We start from the raw sequence: 22,140 nt of genomic DNA on the forward strand, positions 1-22,140 counted from the left end.
AATTAAGGTGTTCTTCCTGCTGTACCAGCTCCTGCCAACAGAGGTATCAGGGATTCATCCATCATTTTCCCATATTCAAGTGAAATAAGTATATCACTTATGTCTTTCAGCCTTCAGTGTTTGCTTATTCTTCCTATCCAAATCCTTAATGCTTTAATCATTCTTTTTCCTAAGATAACTTAAATGAAAAAAAAAAAAATGTATCTGCTATCCTTGGATCATTGTATTTTTTTCAGTATACCTAAAGGTAGTTTTAATTTTAAGTAACTTTTCCATTTAAGAATAGTTTTAGAGTTACAAAAAGTCTTAAAAATGGTAATGAGAGTTCTAATATACCCTGCAACCAGTTTTCCCCTTTTATTAACATCTTACATTAGGATGATACACTTACCACATTTTTTTTATTTTTTTATTTTTTTAAGATTTTATTTATTTATTTGACAGAGAGAGACACAGTGAGAGAGGGAACACAAGCAGGGGGAGTGGGAGAGGGAGAAGTAGGCCTCCCGCTGAGCAGGGAGCCCAATGCGGGGCTGGATCTCAGGACCCTGGGATCATGACCTGAGCCGAAGGCAGACGCTTAACGAGTGAGCCACCCAGAGGCTTAACGACTGAGCCCCACCTATCACAATTAATGAACAAATTTTGATACCTTATCTTCTGCTAAAATCCATAGTTTATTTGGATTTCTTTAGTTTTTATGTAATGTGTTTTTTTTGTTCCAAAATCCCAACCAGAATATGATATTACAATTAGCTGCCACGTTTCCTGAGGCCCTTCTTGGCTGAGACAGTTTCCCAGACTTTCTTTTTTATTGATGATGTTGACTGTTTTGAGGAGTACTGGCCAAATATTTTGTTGGACACCCCTCTATTGGAATTTGTCGAATTTTTTTATGATTACAGTAAGAGTTATGGATTTTGGGGAGGATGATCACAGAGGCAAAGTGTAATTCTCATTATATCATATCAAAAGTGCACACCATCAACATGACTTATCACTGTTGATGTTAACCATGATCACCTGGCTGAGAGAGTGTTGCTAGATGTTTCCACTGAAAATTTACTGTAATGCCCCTCTTCATATTTTACTCTTTGGAAGGAAGTCACTATGCACAGGCCACATAAGGAGTAGAGATTTAAGTACCCCCTCCTTGAGTGCATAGAATCTACATAAATTTTTTGGACTTCTCCTAAATGAGAGATTTCTTTATCATCGTCTATTTGCTTATTTTTTTTCCAATCATTTATATCAGCATGGAATCATAGATACTTATTTGATAGGTTGCACTATAATCCAATACTTTATTTATTTTTACTCTCAAATTATTCCAGCTTTCGCCACTGAAAGCTTTTTCATTTGTTTCCTGTGTCCCTTTAACATACCCTGATCATCATGTTTTCAATCAGCATTTATTTACTTTCTGACACTACAGATACTCCAGGTTCATCTTGCATATCCCCTGCTTCATTCCTAGAATCAGCTATTTCTCCAAGAAATTCTGATTATTTATATTGAAGAATGGTAATAGATCTGGGTACTAGATATCTTCATTCCTACTGGGATGACCTGTCTTCTAAGTCCTCTAAGCTGAGAATAGAAGGAAATACATGTCTGCATACTACCCCAGTATATATACACATATCTATAAATATATTTATGTGCATCCCTTTCTGTCTATATTAAGGTAAATGAGAGTTTATATTGACACATCCATCTTTAACCCATTAAAACATGTAATATTCTACCAGTCTCATTTGTGTATATATATATATAAACTTCCATTCCAAGAGTGAAAAATCTGCACCCCAAATCTCCTCCATTGACCACTCAATTGTTTGAGTATACATGCATAATAAATGGTTTAAGAATTATTAACCTATAACTCCATGGGGGGGGGAATTATCAAGAGTATAGTGCTTAGGTTCAGTTCTTCTGCTTCAGTCTTATGATCACCATTCATTGTCAAAGTTACTTAGGTCCACACATGTTTCCTCCACCCACTTTAGTGAGGTTATTTTATACATTGTAATTATGTTAGATTCTGTTGTCACAGTTTGCATTCACCCCTGGATCCCTCAACTTTCTAAAGGATTTTTAAAATTGGGAACCTTAGGGATCACTGTTTACACAATGAATTTCCATCTGTTTTGCAAATGCAGTGTCCTGAACCCACCATAACATATCCCACAGAACAATTTCACCAGCCTAAAAAATTTCTTGTGCTTTGTGTGTTTTATCTTTTGCATCAGCCCCACAGTTCTTGAAAGTTGTGTTTTCTTTACTTCCCCCACTATTGGTTTGCAAATTCCTTGGGAACTTCTTAGGTATAAACTGAAACTGGCCCCTTTTGACAAGAGCAAGAAGAGACCAAAGAAAGAGGAAGAACACTCCAAATTGGTAGGTGGCAGGTTTAATAAGCAAGGAAACTTGCAAATGAGGCTTGTCTTGGGTGGCCATGAGGTGAGTAGGTCTCTATTCCTGCCAACAAAAATTGATATTGGCTAATGAAACAATAGAAATTTTAATTAAATAATCTGGGGAGTTCACAAAAGTAATACAAATGTTAGGGGGAAAACAGGCTGGGATACAGTTAGAAAAATGTAGTGCAGGTTGGAATCAAAAATATATGTAAAACTTTACAAAGAATGGATCCTAGAGAGATACAAATACGGATGTGCATGATTTTTATACGCCTTTCTCCCATTCTGCTTCTGCAGTTCTTGAAAACTAGCGGTCCCTTTGATGCTGAGACCACTACCAGTATACCAATATTTCTTTGGGACACCAAATGTTGAGTAAAGTGTAAAATGAAAGAATCCTTACTAGTTTCCTGTCATGCTCTAACAAATTAGTATGAGTTTCGCGACTTAAAACAGAAATTTATTCTGCCAGAGTTCTGACGGTCAGAAGTCTGAAATCAGTATCACTGGGCCAAAATCAAAGTGTAAGCAGAGTTGTGCTCCCTCCAGAGGCTCCAGGGAATATTATGTTTCTTGCCTCTTCCAACTTCTGTTGGCTGCTGTCAATCCTTGACTTGTGGCTCTATCGCTCCAATCTCTGTGTCCGTGTTCATATCGCTTTTTCCTGTTCTGTGTCAAGCATCCCTCTGTCTCTCTCTTAAAAGGACCTTTTTTACGGCATTTAGAGCACAAATAATCCAAGAGAATTTTGCCATCTCAAGATCTAACTTAATCACATCTGCAATATCTCTGCCATATTAGGTAATAATTACAAACTAGGGATTAGAGACTAAAATTTTTAGGGGAACATTTTTAAGTCTATCGCAGCATCCAAATGTTTGAACCCACATTACAGAACACAAACCACATTACTCTTATGCAGAAATGTGGTTCACATTGGGGATAACTAGAAAATAAAATATAGTTGTGTTCTACCAATTATAATTTGGGCTCTCAGAAGATCATCTCTATTCACCTAGATATAACAGTGCAATTAAAAGCAATTACACGATATTAAAATCAAGACTTAGAAAACATTGAATAAGAAGCCTTTAAACGTAAACTCAATTAAAATAAGAAAACCAAAGTCAAAGAAATAAGAATAGATGTTCCTTGAGCATTTGCCCTTAACCTAAGCTATGTATTGAATAGCAACTTCTCAGATTACACAGTTAGCTTTCTGACTATTTGGACTGGACAGAATCAAACTCAGTTAAAACTACTGCAAGCTCAACTCTTAGAAGTAGAACTTCAGTAGCCATAGAATCAAGCTCATGCTTGTGAATTGTAAAACTAAGCCTTGACAGGATAAAAATAAAAAGCCAGTAAATTAACTGTCTGTTAACACATAGCGTAACACTTTTAAAAAAGCCAACATAATCCAGAGACTCAAAAATATAATCTAATCTTTCAACAACCTTGCACCAAAAGTCTGCAAACAAACAAAAACCGTCAGGTATATGAAAAGCAGGAAAATGTGACTTATATGGGGGAATAAGTGCATGTTACTATAAACAGACCTAGATTTGACACATACATTGGAATTAGTATGCAAGGACTTATAAATATATTACAGTTTTGGTATCATTGCATGTTCTGGAATTAGAATTACTATGGAGGTGCTTGGGTGGCACAGTTGGTTAACCGTTCAGCTCCTGGTTTCAGCTCAGGTCATGATATCAGGATCGTGAGATGGAGCCCCACATCGGGCTCTGCGCTCAGCACAGTCTATTTGAGATTCTTTCTCTCCCTCTTCCTCTGCCCCTCACGCTCATGCTCTCTCTCTAAAATAAACAATTATGTGATTCTTGAATCTGTAGCTTTATATGTTTCTTTTAATTTGCAATATGACTTCTTATTTTCTACAAGTATTTCTTTCTGCATTTATTACTCTTGCTTCTCCCTTTCTAATTCAATTTCAACATTTATGAAACTTCTTGTAATTGTTCTACAAGTTACTGTCATTTGGTCTGCTTTTTCCTCCATGCTTCAGCTGATATGGTTTCTATTACCTTGGTTTCAAATTCAACCATCTTTTATTTTGTAGTATCCAGCTTGCTAAAAGCATATCTACTGATTATTTTACTTTGGGTATTCTATTATTTAGTTAAACACATGAAATTATACCAAGTATGTTTTCTGGTCATAGCAGAAATTAATTAAAAAGGACTCTGGGATTGTATGGTCCTTACTGGGAGCAATTGATGGGTTCAAGAAAGACAATAAAGGCAGACAGTGATTAATCAGCCACTTGAGGCTAAATGAGGAAACCAGAGATTGCGTTCACAACACATAAAGTGATTTTCATCTGGAGCAGAGAGCAAAAAAACCTGCAGAGTCCAGGACCAGGAACTAAAATCAATCAAGAGTAGATGAATTTCATTTAAGGTTTAATTCCAACCTTAGTAATTCTGCTATACCAAGGACACAGTTATGTCTGGGGAGAAGTAGAATCCAGACAGAATCATCTGGGTGGATAAAACAAAAGCTTTGAAACTTCAGATTTTCTTGAAATAGTCCTTGGCCTAAAAAAAATGCCCCCTTCCTTCTGTTGAAGGCTGGTGACTTTCTTTTACTAAGAAACAATACTGGCGTCTGCTTTGCTAGCTAGCATACTATTCCCCTGCTCTTTGGCCCACCTCTCTGGCTTCCTCCTAGTTTTGGTCTTGCCACAGTCATTAGTAAGGATAGCATATTGCACATTTTTTAAGACAACCTTACCATTTACCAAGTGATGTAGACAGGTTTAGATTTTGAAATAAGCCAAGAATACAAAAGTGTTCCTGTTTGTGAGCAAGCAGATCTGCTATTTGAGCTATATTTCTTACAGTTGTAATGGATTAATAGTATCTTGATGGTACAGAATATTATGAGAAATGTATGCTAAGCTCCCAAGGAGAATAAAAATATAGGCTCATTAAAAAACTGGAGCAAGGCTTTGATTTCTACAATAGTGAATTATTTACCATTTGACAAATAGTTCTGTTGGTACTATTGGGTCTTAGCAGAAATGAAGCATTTGACTTTAAGATACGAAGTGATCATGCAGTCCAAACTGTCCGTCAATTGTTGATTTCAATCTGACTCACCAAGTCATGATTGGAAGTACATCCAACGGCAATCTATTGTAATTTGGAAATAGTACTTCCAAAATTAACACACAAGCAGGCACAGAGACACCTATGTTGCTACGTCTATCAACTCCATTGTCACTTCTCCCTCAACTTTACTTTTGACCACACAGGTGTCTCTTTTGATAAGCTAGGGAATGAACAATAAGGCAGAGACTCTTCTATGATGGATTTACTTGATACTTACTAATACCGGGTATTTCTAAATGGCAGTGAGTAGAAGAAATTCTCACACTGAGCAGAACTTTGAGTAGTGCATCTAGTTGTCCAACTTGCTTGGAAATAGAAGCACCCAAGGGAGAATATATTCAGATTCAGGAGAAGTGGAGAACAGTATTGCAGGTTGGCCAGGGGCCTGGAATAGTAAAGAATGGAAGATCAGTGTATACATACAATGTGTTTCATTGTATGACATGCTGTATATGAATTGCACTGAAAACTAAATATATATATATGTATACATATATATATATATATGCTCAAGAATACTAAACTAAAACACCAAATTATAAGCAAGTTGAAGCCACTTCAGTGTTATAGGTATGAGAACAGAAAATGGTAGGATTAGGTGACTTCTACAGTCATAGGAATTAAACTGTTAAACTGAACATGGGGGCACCAGTCTGAAAACTAGAACCAAGAGGGGCTGGGGCTTTCCTTTCAAAGAAAGGAGGTGGAGAAAAACAGTGAAAGTTTCTGCCCAAAGGTATATTTTATAAAAACTGATTATCCAATGAGTTGGAAGAATATAAATACATTCTGAATAATGATGAGGAACTCAGTCAAGCCAATTGCTAATGATATATCTGATTCTATGTTATCCCAAATATATTCATGAGATGGAAGCTCCAAATTTCCCTAATACTTGGTCTAGAGTATGTGCCTGACAAGTGAGTCAAAACACACACACACGCACACACACGTACACACACACACACGCACACACACACAGAACAAGGATATGTGTGTATACGAGCAAATGTAATGGTCCAAAAGAGAATTTTTTTAAAAAGGAGGGGATAAACATCCTATCGAAAATGAGTCTGCCAATAAAAATTCACATAGACAGATGTGATTTAAAAAAATAAAATACCTAATAATTATAAACACCAAGGAATTTTGAAATAATGAAAACAAACGTGAGATACTAAAGAAAACCATCTGAAATATTTAAATATATAGTAAGTGAAATTTTAAAATACAACAATATGAAATAAATACTAGTTTTAAAAGCTGAATTAAGGAGAAATTAACAAATTCACCTAGAAAGTAAAAGTTAGGATTATTTTTTAAGATATCTATTTCCATTTCAGAACAAATTAAAATGTAACTGCAGCACATCAAAAATAAGATACAAAGTAATTTAAAAGGTACCAGATTGAAAAGACAGGTAACCTTCAAAAGAATGAAAATTCAATTATCATTATATTGTTCATTAGTAACTGCAGGAGACAGAAGTGAATGTAATAAAGACTTCAAACTACTGCGAAAAAAGAAACGACAGTCAACATTCTATTTTATGCACAGAGGAATATCCATTCAAGAACAATAAAGTACTTTTTCCTGATATGCCCAACAGCTAAATACTTTACAACTGAAAAAACCCATATGAAATATTGATGGAAGTATATACTTTAAAACACGTGTGCACAAACCTGTACATGTTTTGTAAGGAAAGTCATGGTATACTACAAAGTAATGTTGATTACAGAAACTAAAATAATATGTTGAAAATTTTATTAAAAATTAAAAAGTATTAGGGGGCGCCTGGGTGGCTCAATTGTTAAGCGTCTGCCTTCGGCTCAGGTCATGGTCCCAGGGTCCTGGGGATCGAGCCCTGCATCGGGCTCCCTGCTCCGCGGGAAGCCTGCTTCTCTCTCTCCCACTCCCCCTGCTTGTGTTCCCTCTCTGGCTGTGTCTCTCTCTGTCAAATAAATAAAATAAAATCTTTAAAAAAATTTAAAAATTAAAAAAATATATATTAAAATAATATATGTTTACTGTATGAAATCAGAGTATGGGACATGCATGCATTTGATGGGTAATTAAGGCACTTCAAGAAATGTAATGTGTAATGCACCCTAGGAACCTATCCTGTGCACTTTGCCAGTCATTAAGCTCCTCTTCTTTTGTGACTTTTAACACATAGATTGGCTTTTTCTTTTTTGAACTTTCTGTGAAAGGAATCAAAGTAGTATTATTTTCTGTTGGATTCTATCACTCAGTATCTGTACCATTGACCTATGTTTTTATACATAACAGAATTAAGCTTGTATTTATTATTGTATAGAATCATATTGTGTGGACCCTGATTTTTTGTTCTTCTGAGCAGATATTATTTCTTCTTCATTTTTAAAGGATAATATTATAGGATATAGAATTCTGAGTTAACCCCCCTTCCCACTTCAAGACTTTTAAGATGTTATCCAATGTTTTCTTGTTCACATGGTTTCTGATAATTTTGTCTTTGTTGCATGGTAGGTATAGTGTTTTGTTTATTTTGATTTATTTTCCAATAGATTTTCTTTTTCTATTTGGTTTTGGTTTTAGCGGTGTAATAGGATATGATTGTTTTCTCAGTTTATTCTAGTATTTATACTCTGCTTTTTTCTGAGATTCTTGGATTTGTGATTTGGTGTCTGTCTTCAGTTCTGAAAATTTCTCATTTGTTATTGACAGGTTCAAATATTATCATATTTCTCTATATAGAATCTTCTTATGAATTCTATTTATGTATATGTTACACCATTTGAGGTACTCTCACAGATCTTGTAAGCTATTTTCTCTGTTTTTTATTTCTTTTATTATATTTTATTTACTTTTTTAAAGATTTTATTTATTTTACACAGAGAGAGACAGCTAGAGAGGGGACACAAGTAGGGGGGAGTGGGAGAGGGAGAAGCAGACTCCTTGCTGAGCAAGGAACCCGATGCGGGGCTTGATCCCAGGACTCGGATCATGACCTGAGCCAAAGGCAGATGCTTCACGACTGAGTCACCCAGGCATCCCATCTTTTATTATATTTTAAATCTTTATTCCTATTTGCATGTGCTTCAAGTGATTTCTACTGATGTATCTTTATATTTACTGATTCCTACTGCTGGACTTGGCCCTCCCTTGAATGAAGAAGTCAGTATCACTGAGGATGGGATACAGAAAATATATTTCTTTAAGTCCCCAGATGGTTGCAATCTGTAGCAGTCTTCAGAACCACTCTTCCCATTATCTACATAATCAGTAAGAAGAACTGATGGAGAACAATGACATCTAAGTCTAGAGACTATATTCCATTAGTGATATGGCAGAACTGATGTAAGATTTTACACATGGACTGACAGAATTTCAGTAAAGTGTTATTAAGATATTTCAATAAGTTTTATTAGATCTGGAATCCAAAGACATAGCTTTAATTGAAATTTTAAAACAGAATAGTGATGTTAAATGATGAAAAATTTATTTTTCTTGGGCCTCAACTTATGAGGTCTTTAGTTTGTGGAATAGTAAGGTCTGTTCAGTCTATTTTTAAAACAAAAATAGAACTACGCCATCATATAGACTTTCTCTAACATTATGCTTTAAAAGATACTTAGTAGTTAATATCATCCTTTACATATGACCATTTTATTGATGAGGGCCAATTTTGATGGCCCCAGTACAGTTTCCATTTATATTAAAAAACAGGACTTCCAAGTATCCTGGGGTAATGGCAGCCCACTAATTCAAATCTTTTCACAGAATATACAAAAATTAGGGTGCCTGGGTGGCTCAGTTGGTTGGGCGACTGCCTTCGGCTCAGGTCATGATCCTGGAGTCCCGGGATCGAGTCCCATATCGGGCTCCCTGCTCGGCGGGGAGTCTGCTTCTCCCTCTGACCTTCTCCCCTTTCATGCTCTCTCTCTACCATTCTCTCTCTCTCAATAAATAAATTTAAAAAAATCTTTAAAAAAGGAATATACAAAAATTAAATATATGTGTACATATATTCACATATTTTAAATTAATACACTATTTTTAGTTTTGGGTTTACAGAAAAATTCAGCAGTCAATACAGAGAATTCCCGCATGCCTGTTATCCACCCCACCCCAGATTCCCTGCTAACATTTTGCATTGATAGTTTATAGTAAGGTTCACTCTTTGTGTTCCACATTTTATGACTTTGGCAAATGTATAATGACATGTAGCTACCATTAGAATAAAATACAGAATATTTTCACTGCTCTAAAAATTCCCTGTTCTTCATCTATTCATTCCTCTTTCTCCTTAAATCACTGACAACCCCTAATCTTTTTACTCTGTCCATAGCTTTGCCTTTCCAGAATGTTATATAGTTGGAATTATACAGTATGTACCTTTTCCAGATTGGCTTCTTTCACTTAACAATATGCATTTAGGGTTCCTCTGTATCTTTCCATGCCTTGATAGCTCATTTTCTTTTGATCGCTGAGTAATATTTTATTGTATGGGTATACTATAGTTTGCTTATCCATTCACGTATTGAAGGACATCTTAGTTGCTTCTATGTTTTGGCAATTATTAATAAAGCTCATATAAACATTTACACGCAGGTTTTGTGAACACAGATTTTCAATTCATTTGGGTAAATTCCAAGGAGTATGATTGCTGGAATATCTTGTAAGTGTATATTTTCTACTTCTCTCTACTAAAACACAATGTAGAAAAATGAACAACCCAGCAACACTGAGTAATTCTAGTATTTCAATCATAGTTTCTAAATAAACTCCCACTAAGAGGAACCAGAAGAAATGGCCTATTCTTGGTTTGGTGGTAAATGAGCTTGGAATATTCTTTCCTATGCAGAAGCAAGGAATCTGTCAATGATTGCTGGTGTCATATCATAATGATACAGGAGTAAACTTTTTTTTTTAAAGATTTTATTTATTTATTTATTTGAGAGAGCGAGAATGAGAGAGAGAGAGAGAGAGAGCGCACATGAGAGGGGGGAGGGTCAGAGGGAGAAACAGACCCCCCGCTGAGCAGCAGGGAGCCCGATGCGGGACTCGATCCCGGGACTCCAGGATCATGACCTGAACCGAAGGCAGTCGCTCAACCAACTGAGCCACCCAGGCGCCCGATCCAGGAGTAAACTTGAAGAAATATTTGATCATCATCAAGAATCAGTAACCTCAATGGATCAATACACATCGAATATGTTAAAATAAACAAAATGTTAATAATAATAATTTTAAAACTTCTTTGGAGGGTTGTAGGGAACCAATTCACTTTGGTTGAATATTGGTTGAATATTCAACAGGAAAACATTCAGGATTTCCCTCCCTCCCTTTTTTTAAAAAGCTGTACCACAGCATAACCAAATAATAAAAGGAGGGAAAGTTTCTTATAGAAGTATCCAGGTTAATGAGAAAAAAAACAAACAAAACAGAATTTGCAAATCCGTGATGAAATAATGTATCTATAAAATGCTCATAAATAGTGGTTAACACCATACACAGAGATAATTAGATATTACTCAACATCTATAGTAGAGTCAATAAATCTGACCTTATCTGATCAAGTCTCTAGATATAAATGACAATCTTTCTAAAATATAGGAAATCAAGAGAAATGCTAAATGTTGCCATCAGTAAAATACAGAGAATTATAGAACAATTACCCGATTTCTTCAACAATTAAGTTGAAAGGGTAATAAAAATAGTAGAGGAGATTAAGTGATTTAAGAGTGCAATTTGTAAATTTTGCTTGGATCATAATTCAAGCAAATGAACAGAAATAGAAGTTAGGATCAGTCAGGGAAATTTGGAACAGGTATATATTTGATGATATTAAGGGGTTTCATTACAGATTTTTATAGATTTAACAAAAGCTGTATGTTTATGCTTTACATGAACCATTGTATTTTAGGGATATATATTAAATTATTTATGTATAAGATAATATGATGTCTGGAATAGGCTTCAAAATAATTCAAAGAAGGAATGTGTAGGAATGAAGAGGAAGTATAATTATCCATGAGTTCATTACTATAAAACCTTGGTTATGGGTACATGAGTTTCAAAAAAACTATTATCTTTTCCACTATTTATATTTTTTCACAATAAAGAGTTAAAACTGAGTTGTGGCAACATCTTTACTTAACAAAATAGATATCGTGTCAAATTAATCTTTGATTGAAGTCTTCATTTTTATTGTTCAAAATCAAATAAAATACTCTGAGAATATTAAAATGAATAAACTATTAATTTTAAAATTGTCTTATAATTTATTTTCTCAATAATTTATACTATTTTTAAATTAAATATTACTTCAGGATTCATGTAGTTATTAAAGATCTCTTATCAGATTACAGGGACTATAATATATTACCATATGTTCTGTTTTATGCAGCATATTATGGTTTCCTAGAGAATTTAACTTAAAATGTATATGGGAGGAGATATGGAGTCTAGTTGACATCAAAAACTGATGTTATCCTGTAATGAGAAGATTATATCTTTTTCAAAGAGCTTTGAAATGAAGACAATTGAGTTATATGGATGTGATTTAAAATAAGTCTTTTCTTCCCCCAATAGCAAGATTTCTAGAAGTTATAAGCAGGTTAAGTAAACTATAATTAATGAATAAAAAGAAATTAATATAATTATCTTATTCTTAATTTGTCTTTACCCATCACTTCCAACCTCTACAAAATATTTTTATTACATTTTTTGTTGACTGTTTAGTGCATATAAATCTTTCTTCCCTATTAAGTAAGCATCTCATTGAGAATTGCCAGAGTGTGATTCCTTTAAAACCATATAATCTCCCATCCAAGTACTAACCAGGCCTGACCCTGCCTAGCTTCCAAGATCAGGTGAGATGCGGCGTGTTCAGGGTGGTATGGCCATAGACTAAAAGCATATAATCTCAACATATATTATTTTACAATTAAATGGTTTCACTGGATAAGACTGCCAATGTGCAATTGTGAAGTAAGAATTCCTTCATTCATTAAGTTTCAATTAGAAAATACCAAAATTGTAAACACCTATATTTATTGTGCATTAAAGATTTGATCTCTAAGACCCAGTTGGTATATTTTATGAAAATGAATGGACTCTCCTCATCATAGCTTGGAAATCTGACTGTAAGAAGAGTTTGATTTTATATAAATAAAATAATTACATAAAGGAAATGTAAAAGTAACAAAATGATACATAGAGTTTTTCTTTAAACCTAGTTTTCAACTCTTGAACTTAAAATTCCTCTAAAGGGAAGAAGGATTGATGATCACTGAAATGTATAAGGTTCTCTTCTCAGAGAGCCTGTTCAATTCTTTCATGCTCAAAAAGAAAGGGAAAATATTTAGATGAAAATCAAATTACGGTTTAACACTTGCTTTCACTTTATTTTAAAGACACATTTTTTTCTCATTTAGCTTTCTATATAAACATGATATTGATTTTCTGGCTGCAACTTAGATTCCCACTCTATCTTGTCAGTAATACAATACATTGATGAGGACATAGTTCTTTTGTGCCTAGAAATACATGTGAAACTGTAAAAATCTCACTGATAATATGCATGGCATTATATGTACTCTTTGCTAATTGAACTATTAAATTTTCATTAATTATGAGATAGTTTTTAAAGTAATTTTAATATACTAAAATTTCTGACTCAGTTGATTTGCACTCTACTGCATTCTTTTAGATGTGTGTTATTAATTGCATCCTTAATTCTAATTGTTTGCTACATGTTTTGTGGGTGTTTTAGTGATTTTGTATAGATAGTGTGCTGTTTCCAAAATTAGGTTATATACTTCTGAGAGTTGGAAAATATACTTTTTGTTTTGTGTGTATATCAGAATATAGTTTATAATTAGGGTGATTACATGTTCTTATTAGTCTGGGAAAATTATGTTTTACATGTGTTGTCCTTAAATTCCATTTATTTTATATTTGGCCCCAGATTTTTTATCTTGTCTCTGTCGTCATTATTTTTACTTGCTTGAATAAAGCCAGGACGAGCTTGTTAAGATTCCACTTTTGGTTCTGTCATACTCTTCTTTAGCAGTGAATGAGATGCACATTTTGTGAGCAGCATTTTCATTTCAGCATATAGTTAATTCTATTCTTTGAGATGCGACATAATGAACACCTCCCTTTCAAGGAAGTATTTAATGCTGCTCTGTGACGGCCACATGCTCTATCAGCCATTTTGTCTTATAGCTCATGCCACAGGACAACCCATACCATATACAAAGCCGGACCAGCAGATATAGAAGTTGGAGGGAAATATGTGAGATTACAAGCTCAGTATATAGAAAACGTGTGTGGGAAATAGAAGCTGAATTGTTTTCGCCTAGATTGTATAGAGTGGTATGACTACTCTTGTTATGGTACTAGCATAATTTCTTGCATCACACAAATTTTTAGCAATATATTTTTATCATTTCCTGAGATTCTTTTTAATTTTAAAATGAAACATTTTCAGGGGCGCCCGGATGGCTCAGTCATTAAACATCTGCCTTCTGCTCAGGTCATGGTCCCAAGGTCCTGGAATCGAGCCCCGCATCGGGCTCCCTCCTCGGGCGGGAAGCCTGCTTCTCCCTCTCTCACTCCCCCTGCTTGTATTCCCTCTCTCGCTGTGTCTCTCTGTCAAATAAATAAATAAAATCTTAAAAAAAATAAAAAAATGAAAAAATAAAATGAAATATTCTCACAGCTGCGAGCTGAAAAAGAAATCCACATAAATTGTATGCCAGTGGAATCGTGAGTATTGAATGTCTGCTTTTTTAAATGAGAGAGTTGGTTGTGTGACTTGCAGAAACTATTCATTTGACATCCAATATATATGCATACTGGTTTTACTGACAATATGGTAATCATAAGACGCAAATCTGAAGAAACATCAGCATGACTTCCTTAATAGATCAAATGACTATTGTAGTAAATTCTACATTTAAAAAAATGAAGATGAATTATTTATGCTTGTAATTACAATATGAATACAAATTTCAGTGAAGCACAGCATCATGATATAAACAATATTCTCACTAAATTCAAAAACATCTATTCTTGAAACTAGCTTTAAATATATACATTTAAAATCCATCTCAACTGTGATATCTAGCAATCAAATAGAAGCTCTGTGGTCAAAGTTTAGAAATATTTTCACATATATATATATACTGTAAAATATCAGAATCACAATATTTTTATGTTAAAGCTAATGCTGAATAAAGGATATATTTATAAGTATTTTAGCAGAATTTAGTACATATTCACTTTCTTGCCTAATATCAATTGAATTAAGAAATGTTACAATCTTTGATTCTTAAGATTCTCTGCTTCTAAAAATAAATCTAAATGTTTTACAGTTTTAAAATAATATTGTAAATAAGCCTTCTAATAGTTTTACATTAAAAAAATATCACTTGAAAGCTGTCAGCCAGAGTAGTCAAGAAATAGTGTCAACATTTTTTTGACATGTTTATGTAACAGACAACAATTATTGACAATAAAGTCATAAACAGGTGGAAAGTATGAATATGAATGAATAGTTCCGAAAATCATTACTTGTTTTAAATGTTCAGGTAATCAAAATTAAAAAAAATATTGTTTTGACTTTCAATGATAGGGGTATATGCTATTTTTCTTTAGAAGAATATGTTTTAAAGATATATTTCTAAAGGAAGCAAAGTTAACCAATTTGTTAAAACTCATTTTTGATGAATAAATAATTATTTCAAAAATGAAGAAAAAAAGTGTCCCAGGTCACCTTACTTATAACAAATCTCTTGAATTAACAGTTTTTCAGTAAGTCATCCTGACTAATTAGTTTCTTCATTTTTCTTTATAAAATACCAGTTTTATAGGTGTTCAACTCTCTGAGACTTCTGAATTTTATTTGTGTTTCAACTTAAGTTTAGCAAATCAAGATTTAATTAGTGCTGTAAGATTATAATTGGGTATTTTTTTGCTTTGCCTGCTGTTTACATGATTTGCATTATGGTTGTAGAAATATTGTCAGAAGTCAAAAATGCAGTTATGTTTTTGATCTATCAACTTATTCGAATATTAAAATGTGTTATGTTAAATATTTCACATGTACCTGGATATCCAGATTCAAAAATGAAATATATTGAAATTTAAACAAATGACAACAAAAAGCCTTCAGACCTTCAGAGGTACTAAATGAGATAGTTTTCCTTTTGGTCATGAGGTTATTAAGGCCTAAAAAAATCTCACATAATCTTTCTAAAGAGGAGTTTACTGGTACTTATGTTATTCTAGCTCCACTGGAAATTTTTTGACTTTAATTATAATGGTTCTTCATTTTGTTTTATGGAGATCTATTTCTGGTTCTTAAAAGTTTCTATGGTTATGTTTGTTCATTAATGCTTTTAATGTTCCTTGTTATATTGCTGCTTCAACTTTTACCATCTTGCTCACATCAGGTTCTCACAGCTAGGAGTTTACCTTGAGTCATAAAAATTTGAGATTGTGACCTAAACTCTAATGATGTAGAACACTGCATGGTTCTATAGGTCTCAGTAGGATTAATGGAGGTTTCTATACTTTTAATCAAGTGCTGTAATGATCATACACTGAATTTTGTAGAATGGCTACAAGACAGATAGGCTTATTAGGAGGGAAAAAAGATGATGTGAAGAGTCACATAAATAAAATGATGAGGGGAGAGGAAGTACTATAGATCCCTACTTAAATATGAGAATCCCACTGAGTATTCACAATGTGCTCTTAGCAAATGGCCATAAATAAGCAGATATTCTATGCAAAATAATTAACTTTTATTTCTTTAATACAGACTGTGCTGGCACAAGATCTGAGCAACAAAGTATCAGGAAGAGGAATATTTCTTCCAAAGTTAGAAATGCCATTTTTATAAAATCTAATAATAATCATAAAAATAATAGCTTTTATATGTAAAATTAAGTTTTGTCCCAAAATATCTTTTGACACTCATCATGTGAGATTGCTTCAGAGAACTGAGGCAATTGGGACAGAGGGGCTTTGATTCAAAAATCTGAAAGGGATGAGAACTGTAGATTGCTAATGGTTACTTGAAGCTCTAAGTAGAGAAAGATTCTGGGCTTCATCTGGATTCAGCAGGCAAGGGCACTGTTCTGGAAGAGACTACCCACAAGGGACCATGGAGGAGTGATTTTGGTAGCATGATTACTATGCATTTTCCAAACAAACCTCGATTTTTGTCAAAGTTAAACAGATCAATATCATGTGAATATGTATGTATGTCTTAAGGCCTAGCCTCTGTATTTTTTTCAGTTATCTAAATTGTAATTAGTTTTACATAAAGACGTATGCATACATGATTTTATATAAACTCATAAATGCAATTGTATTCTTACTTAAAAACAGTTACTTACTTTTTAATGATATATTCATTTTTTTTATTTCCACATTCCCACTACTTTTTTCCTCTTGGCCCCTCTCCACCCTCATTAGCATTCAATATCATAACTTTTCACCTGTTCTGTTACTTTTAAAGATTTATTTATTTATTTTAGAGAGAGAGCACAATTAGGGCGAGTGGCAGGGAGAGGGAGAGAGAATCCTCAAGCTGACTCCTTGCTGAGAACAGAGTCGATCCCAGGACCCTGAGGATCATGACCTGAGCCAAAATCAAGAGCCAGCCACTCAACCAACAGAGCTGCCCCGGCGACCCCATTTCACCTATTCTAACAACACAAGGTATATCTTTTGGAATTTTATTTTTATGTTCATATACACCTGTAGATACATAAACTCTTATAAATAGGTATACAGGCATAAGTATACAGGAGATTATTTTACAGAATTCAGAAAAATAAAAATAACAATAATAACCCTTAGGGAATCCTCATCGTAATTTAATTTAATGAATAGAAGTTTTCTGAGAACTTATTTTTTTATAATATTGTCTTTTCAACCAAGTACAAAGTTTTTAAGAGAGTAATCAAATAGAGACATGCATGACATTACAACATTTGAAATCCCATAAGTGTACATTTAGTATATAATAAAAATTTTTCACATAAAAATAAAATTAGTATATAAAAATAAATCACATCCATGAATAAAAAATGAAAGTTTTTACAATTTTAGCCAACAAAACTCAGTAAAGATATTTGAATCCAGTATAAACTTAATATCAAAGCCAGAAAATTCCCTTTTAGGTGAAAATTTTGTCTCATTTTGATATTTAGTTTACTGAATTCAAATATTGTAAAGCTCTCTGTGTCATTGGACTACTTTCCTAAATGCTGTATACTTTTTATCCTAATCATTATTATTATTATTTACCATCATTATTTTTTAACTCAACATAGTTTGAGAGAGATATAGTGAGATCTCCTGCTTTACATAAATATATATTTTATCAAGATATCCTTAAATTTCTAATTATTTTTGTGTTATCTCAGACCTTATGTGCCTTGTGGTTTATTATCATTATATTCTCATCATACATTTTCTCATCATTGTATATATCATATATTCATTGTATATATAATGTAGTATAAATATTTTTCCATTTTTATTATTGTTTTTGATTTGAACTTCCATTTGCCTGATATTATTTTGTCCATACTTACTGTTCTTTTTTTAGTATATATATTTTTTCTTTTTTTTAATTAAGTTAGATTAGCCAGCATATAGTACATCATTAGTTTTTGATGTAGTGTTCAGTGATTCATTAGTTGCATACAACACCCAATGTTTATCACATCACGTGCCTGCCTTAATACCCATCACCCGGTTACCCCATCTACCCACCCCCCCACCCTTCCATAACCCTCAATTTGTTTCTCAGAGTCCAGAGTGTTTCATGGTTTGTCTCCCTCTCTGATTTCTTCCCATTTCCTGATATGTTTTACCTCATTTCCTCTATAAGTTTGAAACAAAAAAAAATGGTATTTTCATCTATTTTTTGCAAAGAATATATTACTGGATTTAATCTAATGAATAGGTAAATTTAATTCATTAAATTAAATGAATAGGTAAAATTAAGTAAATTACAGGATTTAATCTTAAGAATAGGTAAAATTAAACAATCCTGGACTCTCAGTAGCTTAGAACAATAAGTTAACTTCTCACTCATATTTTATAACTAGATCTGATTGACCCTGGGATAAATACTGTCTTGACTTCACTCAAAGACCTGGGTATGATTAGGAAAATCATATTTGGTGATGATATTAATTTAAAATCATCTGTGAGGGCGCCTGGGTGGCTCAGTTGGTTAAGCGACTGCCTTCGGCTCAGGTCATGATCCTGGAGTCCCGAGATCGAGTCCCGCATCGGGCTCCCTGCTCGGCGGGGAGTCTGCTTCTCCCTCTGACCCTCTTCCCTCTCGTGCTCTCTATCTCTCATTCTCTCTCTCTCAAATAAATAAATAATAAAAAAAAAGAAATTTAAAATCATCTGTGATCTCTCTCCTCTGTTAATACATGTTAAATTTTACCCTATAATTTTTATAGTAAGAAAACACTGTTGATACAAAACACAGCAGATACTTGAATAATTTAAGCATTAGTAATAAAGCTTTGATAAGTAAAACTATTTTGTTTTCCTCATTTGCCATGAAGCTCTACAAAATGTAAATACTTGTAAAAAATTAAATTAAACATTTTATTTATATATTGGGCACATTTATAAAGAAATAAACTTGAGTTAAGACAAATGTCGAGTCAATATGTAAGATCTGCATATGTAAGAAAGCTAGATTATTTCACTTGAGAATATAGTTAATAATAGCATTTGTGAGAACCATGAATACACTTTTATCCGTTCATATAATAAAACATAGTGGCTTCAGATAGAAATCTGTATGTCTTGGGGTGCCTGCATGGGTCTATCAGGTAAGCTCCAACTTGTTTTTTTTTTTTTAATTTTATTATGTTATGTTAATCACCATACATTACATCATTAGTTTTTGATGTAGTGTTCCATGATTCATTGTTTGTGCATAACACCCAGTGCTCCATGCAGAACATGCCCTCTTTAATACCCATCACCAGACTAACCCATCCCCCCTCCCCCTCCCCTCTAGAACCCACAGTTTCTCAGAGTCCATAGTCTCTCATGGTTCGTCTCCCCCTCCGATTTTCCCCCCTTCATTTTTCCCTTCCTGCTATCTTCTTTTTTTTTAACATATAATGTATTATTTGTTTCAGAGGTACAGGTCTGTGATTCAACAGTCTGACACAATTCACAGCGCTCACCATAGCACATACCCTTCCCAGTGTCTATCACCCAGCCACCCCATCCTTCCCACCCCCCAACACTCCAGCAACCCTAAATTTGTTTCCTGAGATTAAGAATTCCTCATATCAGTGAGATCATATGATACATGTCTTTTTCTGATTGACTTATTTTGCTCAGCATAGTACCCTCCAGTTCCATCCACGTCGTGGCAAATGGCAAGATATCATTCCTTTTGATGGCTGCATAATATTCCATTATACACACACACACACACACACACATCACACACACACACATCACATCTTCTTTATCAATTCATTTGTCAATGGACATCTTGGCTCTTTCCATAGTTTGGCTATTGTGGACATTACTGCTATAAACATCAGGGTACTCTTGGTTTTGACTCAAGTTAGGATCACTGAGTCATGGAGTGGAGTCTTTGGCTTGGGGCTTTGTGCTCAGCAGGGAGTCTGCTTCCCCTCTCCTCTCCCTCTGCCCCTCCCCCCACTTGTACTTAAAATAAATAAATCTTAAAAAAAAGAAATCTGTATTTTCTACTATGTTCCTGTATTAAAGAACATGAACTAGTATTTAACAAGTAGCCCAGGAGAAAAAACTCTTACAGTGAAGTCTTGGGCTTTTTCTATTTTGAGTGATACTTATTGGTAACTCTTTGCCTGGCTCTTTTTACTAACTACTGGAAGTCACTGATATTTTGTTATGATCTCAAACGGAAGCTAATGCTCAATATTTTCACACATTGACTTCTGTAGGATATTGTTCTCTTCAGCACACACTCTGAAATTCTGGCTACCCATGTTACTGGTTAACGACTATAGCCTCATGATGCTACTGCCTTCTGGCTCTTTCCAGTCTAACTTGCTCTGTGTTTTGTATGTTGAACAATGAAGAAAACATTAGAAAACTCAGTAGGTGGAAAGTCACCTCCTGCTTGTAGTCATATTTGAAAAAACGGTCCCCTATTTGTGCAGCATCATTAAACAATCTCCAAGCAAACATTCTTCTGAAGCATTGTTTGTCAAAGTATTCATGTTCTATATGTAACTAACATTTATTGAAAACAACATTCCTATAAGATATATTTACATGAACATTTCTTCCAATTAATAAATATATAAATTAAAGTGAATTTATGGTTTATTTTTTCTATTTATATTGCTCAATTTCAACTGATATTTTGGTACTCCTTTTCTAAAAATGCAAAAATAAATGAATTAGTACACAATATCCAATATTATTTTTATCAATAATTTAAAGAATGACACATATTTATTTTTTCATGAGCAACTAAAAATAATAAAATATGTTTTACTGTAAATGTTACTACATTTTTCTTGAGTAGTAATAACCTGAAGCATTAAAGTTAAAAGCATGTCTTTATAGATCCTGTCACAAAGTATATAGAACAGCATTTTATAGATTATGAAGTAGTATTTCATAGAATATTTGTAAAAGCTTTTTTTCCTAATTTCCCATCAATATATAAATACTTTTCATAGAAAATACATTGTGATAGCTTTCAGAATTACATCATTTTTCAAGAATAGTATAATAATAAGTCAGAAATCAAATTATATCTTTTAAAAAGTATTGGTATGAAGTGCCTTGGATTTCTGTAACAATAGCAAGTGGAAAAGTATACAGTTAGAATTCTATTTGTGATGCTTTTATGAAAACATCATGTTCTCCAAATGTTTTGTCTAATATTTGAGCAGATACTTCTTATGTTTGGGAACTCAGAAACCCCATTTTCATTTTTCTTTTTAATGTTACAGAATACATGGAAACTAGAACCCTCATAATCTATTCACAGACTCTTGCCAGTCGACTTCTGGTTAGCTTTGCCAAAGGGAAGGAATCTTGGAGTGCGGGAAGTTAAGAGGAAATATATTTCAATATATTGTTTGGCAATATCTGTCCAGCAACATCAGATCACAAGTGAGTCCAGGAGATTTTGGTTAGTTCTAGCATCCCTAGCTTAAAACATTTTCCCAGCGCCAGGCATTAAAGTGTCTCGGTGGGTTCCAGACTCATTCATGTGATGTTTCTTCTGTGGTTGCATCAGTCCTAGGAAGCACCTGTCTACAAGTTCCAGCCTTGGTCATCTTAATATCTGTAGCATTCCACATGATCTTAGAAAACAGCAACAAATGCTCGCCAGAAGGAAGGGGAGTAGATTTTCCTGCTCTTACTAAGCTTTGGGTGACTTCTTTTTTTTTTTATCCATTTAGGTATCCCAACATTTTTCAACGGGTTCCCTATTAAATGCTCTCTTTTAAGAATATCCAGAATCATTGTTTTATTGACTAATGTTACCACCCAACTGATGCAATATGTAA

This window comes from Eumetopias jubatus, unplaced genomic scaffold, assembly GCF_037043125.1.
Source record: "Eumetopias jubatus isolate StellerSeaLion01/CBP00866 unplaced genomic scaffold, mEumJub1_p1.0 scaffold_2, whole genome shotgun sequence".
In the NCBI taxonomy this organism is placed as follows: domain Eukaryota; kingdom Metazoa; phylum Chordata; class Mammalia; order Carnivora; family Otariidae; genus Eumetopias; species Eumetopias jubatus.